Source organism: Notamacropus eugenii, chromosome 5 (assembly GCF_028372415.1).
Source record: "Notamacropus eugenii isolate mMacEug1 chromosome 5, mMacEug1.pri_v2, whole genome shotgun sequence".
In the NCBI taxonomy this organism is placed as follows: Eukaryota; Metazoa; Chordata; class Mammalia; order Diprotodontia; family Macropodidae; genus Notamacropus; species Notamacropus eugenii.
In genome coordinates, this window is record NC_092876.1 from 358,870,717 (window position 1) to 358,878,930 (window position 8,214).

Consider the following 8,214-nt stretch of genomic DNA (forward strand, 5'->3'; position numbering starts at 1 on the left):
TTTTCAGAGGAAGAAATTAGTCATATAAAAAAATGCTCTAAATCACTATTGGTTAGAGAAATGCAAATCAAAACAACTCTTAGATATCATATCACACCTATCAGATTGGCTCACATGACAAAACAGGAAAAAGATAAATGCCAGAGAAGACATTAGAAAATTGGAACTATGCCAAAAGGGATATAAAATTGGGCACATCCTTTGACCCAGCAATATCACTACTAGGTCTGTATCCCAAAGAGATCATTAGAAAGGGGAAAAGGCACACCTACAAAAATATGTATAGCAGCTTTTTTTTATAGTGTCAACGAATTGGAAATTGAGGGAACACCTCAATTGGGGAATGGTTGAAGAATTTGTGGGATGTGAATATAATGGTAAACTATTGTCCTAGCAAGTTGTGCACAGTATATTTGCAGTTTCATGTACAATCATTTTTTTTATTATAATATGTTATTGAAATGATTTTTATTCCATAAAATACTTTACCATAAAAAATAAAAGGGAAAAAAGACAGTGATCAATTGACTGAGAGGGGCATTCCATTTCTAATTGCTATAAGGTATAAATTGAGTAACATTAATACACTGACAGATATTACTTTTCATCTGTATGGCTGATCCTGCCATCAAAGCAGGTCATAACCCTTCATCTCTTTTGTATTCATCTCTGAGTATTTCATGTCCATTTAAGTCCTAGGTAGAAAACCTACCCAATATAGTGAGAGCCTACGCTGAGACTCCCAGCATATTCTCTGCTATTATTCCTCCCATTATCTCTCATTCTCAGTTCTCTTTCTTTTCTAAAACCTCCATAATTAGTTTCATGTCATTCTTCATGTACAAATCATCAGCAACAAGCAGCAGAATATTTGTAATGACAATATGATTCTCAATGCTCTTTAGTCTGTAAGCAGTGTTCTTCTGGAAGGATGGTATTCCACTGTTTCTATTCATATAGTATCAATAGGACAATGTCAGTATTAGTATGATGGGCTTTTCCAGCTGGAGGCTGTTCAAAACCATAGAAAGCACAGCTGCAGTTTCTCAACTGTGATTAAGTCTGATCTCAGAATTAGTGTGGGAGAATGGAAACAGCAAAGGATTTGAAGTCAGGCATTTGGGGTTCAAATCAAGACTTGTTAAGTACTACTTATTTGATTATGAAGAAGTCACTTAGGTTCTCTGGTTCTCAGGTCCTTCATTTGTTATAATGAAAGCATTGCCCTAGACAACATCTAAGCTCTTTTTCTAAATCTAAAATGGTATGATCTCCAAATCAGTTTTAGATGCAGTTCATTACACATCTGAAATTTAATTTAATTAATACATTTCTTAAGTGCCACTTATGATTTTGCTATGGTTCCTATGGTATGCTTTGTTGACAGCTAAGTGACAGATAAAGCACAAGGCCTGGAATCAGGAAGAACTGAGTTCAAATTCAACCTCAGACACTTACTAGCTGACTGACCCTAGGCAAATCATTTAAACCTGTTTGCCTCAGTTTCCTCATCTATAAAAATGAGCTGGAGAAGGAAATGGCAAACCATTCCAGAAGAGTTGGATATGTCTGAAATAACTGAACAACAAAAGTTGTATGTCTCGGTGTGTAGCTGAAGAGTCCTGCACTTGAAGTTAGGAAACCTGGTCATGAATCCAAGTTCTGCTACTGGTAAACTCTATAACTTTGGGAAAGCCCCCTAAGCTCTCTGAGCCTCAGTTTTCCCAGGTGCAAAAGGGATATGATAGTACTTCACTGTTTTGTTGTGTTTGTCCTTTTTTAAAGAAGACCATGACATCAGCGAAATGATGACATGACTTGCGGTTGACTTTGATTTGAGTGAGGGAGGGCTGTGCAAGGTCATCAGACTCACTTCCTCCTCTTGAGCCTTCTGGATCCAGTGACCAGATATTCATCAGGATGACTAGAGATGGCCCAGGATACAGTGGGAGACCCTTGCCCTTTTAGCCTAAGGATTTTTCAGGTATTTACTGAGAGTGAGGTAATGTCCATTCAGTGAATAGGTACTGATACTTTAAGAAGTAGTCAAGGGATGGCCCCTTTAATTAGAGAAAAAAATCAAGCTGGAAGAGAAAGACCCTCAGGGTTGCTGTTCTGTAGAGAAACAGTTACAGTCGATTTTCACTCTAAGCCAGAAAGGCCCAAAAAAACAACCATTAAGTGGAGCTTGGGCAGGGACCTATTGTGGTGGAATCTACGGGCTTCAGAATGAACTGGGAGGGAAGGAAGGAAGAAAGGAAGAAAGCAAGGAAGGAAGGAAGGAAAGAAGGAAGGAAGGAAGGAAGGAAGGAAGGAAGGAAGGAAGGAAGGAAGGAAGGAAGGAAGGAAGGAAGGAAGGAAAGAAGGAAGGAAGGAAGGAAGGAAGGAAGGAAGGAAGGAAGGAAGGAAGGAAGGAAGGAAGGAAGGAAGGAAGGAAGGAAGGGAGGGAGGGAGGGAGGAAGAAAAAACTGAGTAAACTCACATAAATTCTTGTCTGTTTCTTCATTTGTAAGAATAGGATAATAATGCTTATACTTCCTATTTTGTAGGGTCATTGTGGACAAATCATTTTAAAAAGGAATATATCTGAGAAATATAAATAAGAAGAGTGTTGCTGGCCAAGCACCTCTGTGATTTCATTAGTATGGGGAACTTTTAGTACAGAAAACTCCTTTTACTGATGTAGACTCTGAAACTTTTGTGTAAATTGTGGTCTGAGACAGTTTCCTGTAGCAGTAAGAGATTGGTTGTTTTGCTGATAGTCCCATAGCCAGTAGGTACAAATTCAATTTAATTCAACAGGCATTTACTGAGTGCCTACTATATACCATAGACTAAGGTAGGCATTGGAGATAAAAACACAAAAATGAAAGATTTCTCTCATTAAAGAATTTTATATTTTATGGAGGGATAGCCTGTACAAAGATGCAAAATAAAATAGTAAAGTAATATAAAGCATTTTCTACATTAGAGAACAAATTTGACTGGGAAGATAAGGAAAGTTCTCTGGTATGAAGTGGCACCTGAGTCTGCTTGAAACAGAGCTAGGGATTCTACAAGACAGAGAAGAGGAGACCAGGTATTGGGAAGAGAGCACTTAATGCAAAGCAGGATGACTGTAGATCGACTTCAATGTACAAGGAGACCAGTTTTGTAGAAAAGTAGAGTGAATGGGGGGAGTAGTATGAAATTAGTCTGGAAAGATATTTTGGATACAGTCTAGAAAGTACTTTAGTGTCAGAGGCAGAACTTGAATCCAGGTCCAGGCAGAGTCTGTGTTTCCTCCAACACTGATCCAATCCAAACTATTTTTTGAACCATTATTCAAATTTTTTCTTACTCCTTTACTCCTCTCTTGGCACTGTTCCTTACTCTCCTGACTTCTTCCATGATTCCTCAAACACTTTCTCATCTTAGTAGATGCTTCTTCCTCTTTGGCTTTCTCACCTTGGAAGATTTTGACATCCCTATAGTCCTCCCTCTAATTAGTCAATTACAGAACCTCTGTTTTAAGTAAATGCCCAGATGAGCCATATTCATTTCACCACTTTTCTCCCAACACCTCCCAAGACTGAAAACTTCTTTCCTTAATATTACCCTATTCCTATGAATACCCTCTCATTCTCCATGTCCAATCTCAGCTTCTTTTCATGGCTTGTATTCATGAAAATGTAAGCTCTTTTTGGGTGGGACTTTCTGCTTTTATTCATATTTTCAGTGCTTAGCGCAATGCAGAACACATAGCATGACTCAATAAATACTTGTTGACTTGATTTGCTACTAATTCAATTCATTGTTATCCTAATTTCCCTAAATCCCTGGTTTCCCTAATTACCAGCACAATATCTGTCCTGCAGGGAATTCTACACATTTTCTATTTTCACTTATATACACCAAGATTATCTACATAGACATGATTTACTTTTCTTTTTGCCCTCTTACCTCCTTTCCACTTCTCTGCCATAATCACTATAACAGTAAGGTGGAACTCCATAGGACTAAGAACAATTGTATAATTGTGTCTGTCCCACACTTTGCCAAGGCAAATAAAAATACAAAATTATTATGTGACCAATCCGTTGATGAGCTTCTCCTATTTTAGAGAGGCCCATCCTATGATGGTAAACACACAGTATCTACTCTATAAGAGAAATTGTTCCAGTTAAAAAGAATAACTTCTATTTCTTCTACAGCCTAGAGATGAGCTTCTTTGATTCCAGAAAGTGAAAGCTCAAAACAAAACCTTGGAATAATTTTGTTTTATTTTTTAACTTAATATTTTGTTTTTCCAAATTATATGTAAAAACAATTTTTAATGTTCATTTTTAAAATTGAGTCCCAAATTCTCTCCCTGCCTCCCCATTTCCCTCATTCAGAAAGTAAGCAAGTTGATACAGGTTATACATGTGTAATCATGCAAAACATATTTCCATATTAGTCATATTCTTAAAGAAAACACAGAACAAAATAAACACCCAAGAAAAAGAAGGAAAGAAAAAAGTATGTCTTGATCTGTATTCATATTCCATTTATTCTTTCTCTGAGGATGGATAGCATTTTTCATAAATCTTTCAGCATTGTCTTGAATCACTGTATTGCATAGAACAGCTAAGTCATTCACAGTTGATTATCTTACAATATTGCATTTTCTGTGTATGATGTCTTCCCTCTTCTCCTCATTTCACTTTGCATCCATTCAAGTAAGTCTCTCCAGGTTTTTTGGGGTTTTTTTGAGAGCATCTAGCTCATCATTTCTTATATCACAATAGTATTCCTTCAAAATCATATGTCACAAAAATTCCCCAATTTATTGGCATCTCCTCAATTTTCATTTCTTTGTCACCAGAAAATAAGTGCTATAAATATTTGGAAACAGTTCCAAATTGCTCTACAGAATGATTCAATCATTTCACAACTCCACCTACAATGCATTAATGTTTCAATATTCCCACATCAGCTCCAATATTTATCATTCTCATTTTCTCTCCTATTAGTCAATCTAATAGGCGTGATGTAGTATCTCAGTGTTATTCTAATTTGCATTTCTCCAATCAATAGTAAGTTAGAGCATTTTTATATGCCTGTAGGTAGCTTTGATTACTTAATCTGAAAACTAACTCTTCATATTTTTGATCATTTGTCAATTGGGGAATAGTTCTTATTTTTATATATTTGACTCATATCTCTATATATTTGAAAGATGAGACCTTTTTCAGAGAGATTTGCTTCAAAAAGTTTTTTATTTTCCACAGTGGGGTGGAGCCAGTATGGTTGAGTAAAAGCAGGGACTTCTCTGAGCTCTCCCTCAAAGCCCTCCAAATACCTGTAAAAATGACTCTAAACAAATTCTAGAGCTTCAGAACCCACAAAATTATGGAATGAAACAAACCCCCAGCCCAAGAAAACCTGGGAAGTTTATAGGAAGGGCCTTTCACACAGGGCAGAGAGTGGAGCCCAGTTCAGTGTGGGCTACACTGGCACAGGCAGACCTGAGCAGGCCTAGGGGAACTGAATCATTGGAAGCTGTGGTGGTTGCCAGATTTTTCAACCCACAAACACTATAAATGTCAGTAGAAAAACTCTGTGGGGCTTGGGTGAAAGAGTATGAGGCAATCTAGCCCCAGACCCAGGGCAGCAGTGGCAGCAGCAGCAGCAGCAACAGAGGCTATTTCTGGAGCTCTGGGAACCACAGACAGTGGTGGATCAAGTTGCTGATACAAAATTCCTGAAGCCTGGGACAGTACAGCCATTCCAAGCCCCATCTCCACTGGAATCAGAGTTCTACCTTGACAGACATTTAGAAAGTCAAGTGTTTGGCTGGGAAGATGAGTAGACATCATAAATGAAATCAGACTATAGAATCTTATTTTGGTGACAAGAAAGATCAGGGCATAAAACCAGAGGAGGACAGCAGAGTCAAAGCTCCTACATAAAAAGCCTCCAAGAGGAATATGAATTGGCCATAGGCCATGGAGGAACTCAGAAAGGATTTTGAAAATCAAGGAAGAGAACTAGAGGAAAAATTTGGAAGAGAAATGAGAGTGGTGCAGGAAAATCATGAAAGATAAGTCAACAGCTTGCTGAAGAAGACCCCCAAAAATATTGAAGAAAATGATACCTTAAAATTAGACTAACCCAAATGGCAAAAGAAGTCCAAAAATACAATGTAGAGAAGAATGCCTTCAAAAGCAGAATTGGTCAAATGGGTAGGGAGGTCCAAAAGCTTATTAAAGAAAATAATTCCATAAAAATTAGAATGGAGCAAATGGAAGCTAATGATTTTATGAGATATCAAGAAATTATAAATCAGAATCAAAACAATGAAAAAACAGAGGACAATGTGAAATATCTCACTGGAAAAACAACTGACCTACAAAACACATCCAGAAGAGATAATTTAAAAATTATTGGACTATCTAAAAGCTATGATCCAAAAATGAAATTAGACATCGACTTTCAAGAAATTGTCAAGGAAAACTGCCCTGATATTCTAGAACCAGAAGGTAAAATAGATATTGAAAGAATCCACCAATTGACTCCTGAAGGAGATCCCAAAAGGAAAACTCCTAGAAATATTGTAGCCAAATTCCAGAGTTCCTAAGTCAAGGAGAAAATATTACAAGCAGCCAAAAAGAAGCAATTAGAATACTGTGGACATACAATCCGGATAATACAAGATCTAGCAGCTTCTATATTAAGGTATCAAAGGACTTGGAATATGATATTCCAGAGGTCAAAGGAGCTAGGATTAAAACCAAGAATCACCTACTCAGTAAAACTGAGTATAGTATGTCAGGGGGGAAAATGGTCATTCAATGAAATAGAGGTCTTTCAAGCATTCTTGTTGAAAAGACCAGAACTGAATAACAAATTTGACTTTCCAATACAAGAGTCAAGAGAAGCATAAAAAGGTAAATGGGAAAGAGAAATCATAATACACTTATTAAATCTGAACTGCTTACATTCCTACATGGAAAGATAATATGTGTAACTAATTAGACCATACTTAGTATTAGGGTAGTTGGAGGAAATAGATACATAAATACATAGACACAGAGTGAGTTGAATATGAAGGGATGATATGTAAAAAAATAAAATTAAGGGGTGAAAGAGGAATATATTGAGAGAAGGAAAAAGGGATAGAATGGGGTAAATTATCTCACATAAAAGAGATTTTACAATGAAGCAGAAGAAGAGAGAGGTGAGAAGGAATGAGTGAACCTTACTCTCATCAGATTTGGTTTAAGGAGGGAATAATATACTCACTCAACTGGGCACCTTATCATACAGGAATGTATGGGGTGGGGGGGAAGGATGATAGAAGGGAGGGTAGACTAGGAGAGAAGTTACTCAGAAGCAAACTCTTTAGAAAAGGGACAGGGTCAAAGGACAAAATGGAGAGGGTGGATAGGTTGGAAGGAAATTTTTTTTTTTTATCTTTCACAAAATGACTACTATGGAAGTGGTTTGCATAACTACACATGTATTACCTGTATGGAATTGCTTACCTTCTCAATAGGGATGGGTAAGGAGGGAAGAAGGGAGAGAATTTGGAACTCAAAGTTTTAAAAGCAAATGTTAAAAAGCTGTTTTTTACATGCAACTAGGAAATAAGATAAACAGGCAATTTGTCATAGAAATCTATCTTACCCTTCAAGAAAGTAAAAAGTAAGGGAATAAGAGGGGTGGATGATAAAAGGGATGGAAAACTGGAGGAAGGGGTAATCAGAATACTTGCAATCTCATGGTGGGGGAGGGGAATGATGGAGAGAAAATTTGGAACTCAAAATCTTGTGGAATTGAATGTTGAAAACTAAAAATAAATAAATAAATTTGTCTTAAACTTTTTGCACAGTTGTAATTGCTACCTGTATTTCCCTCCATCCTATTTTCCCTCTGTTTATTCTATTCTCTCTCTCCTACTCTCTCTGTCTTTCCTCAAAAGTGTTTTGCTTCTATTGCCTGCTCCAATCTGCCCTCCCTTCTATGAGTATCACCCTTCCGTTATTCCCTTCCCCTCTTATTTTCCTGTAAGGTAAGATAGATTTCTATACCCAAATGTATGTGCATGTTATTCCCTCTTTGAGTGAATTCCCACAACCTCCCCCATCTTGCCCTCCACTGTAAAAGTTCTTTCTTTCCTCTTTTACATGAGTTAGTTTACCCCAATCTACCTCTCCCTTTCCCTTTCTCCCAGTGCATTCCTCTCTCACC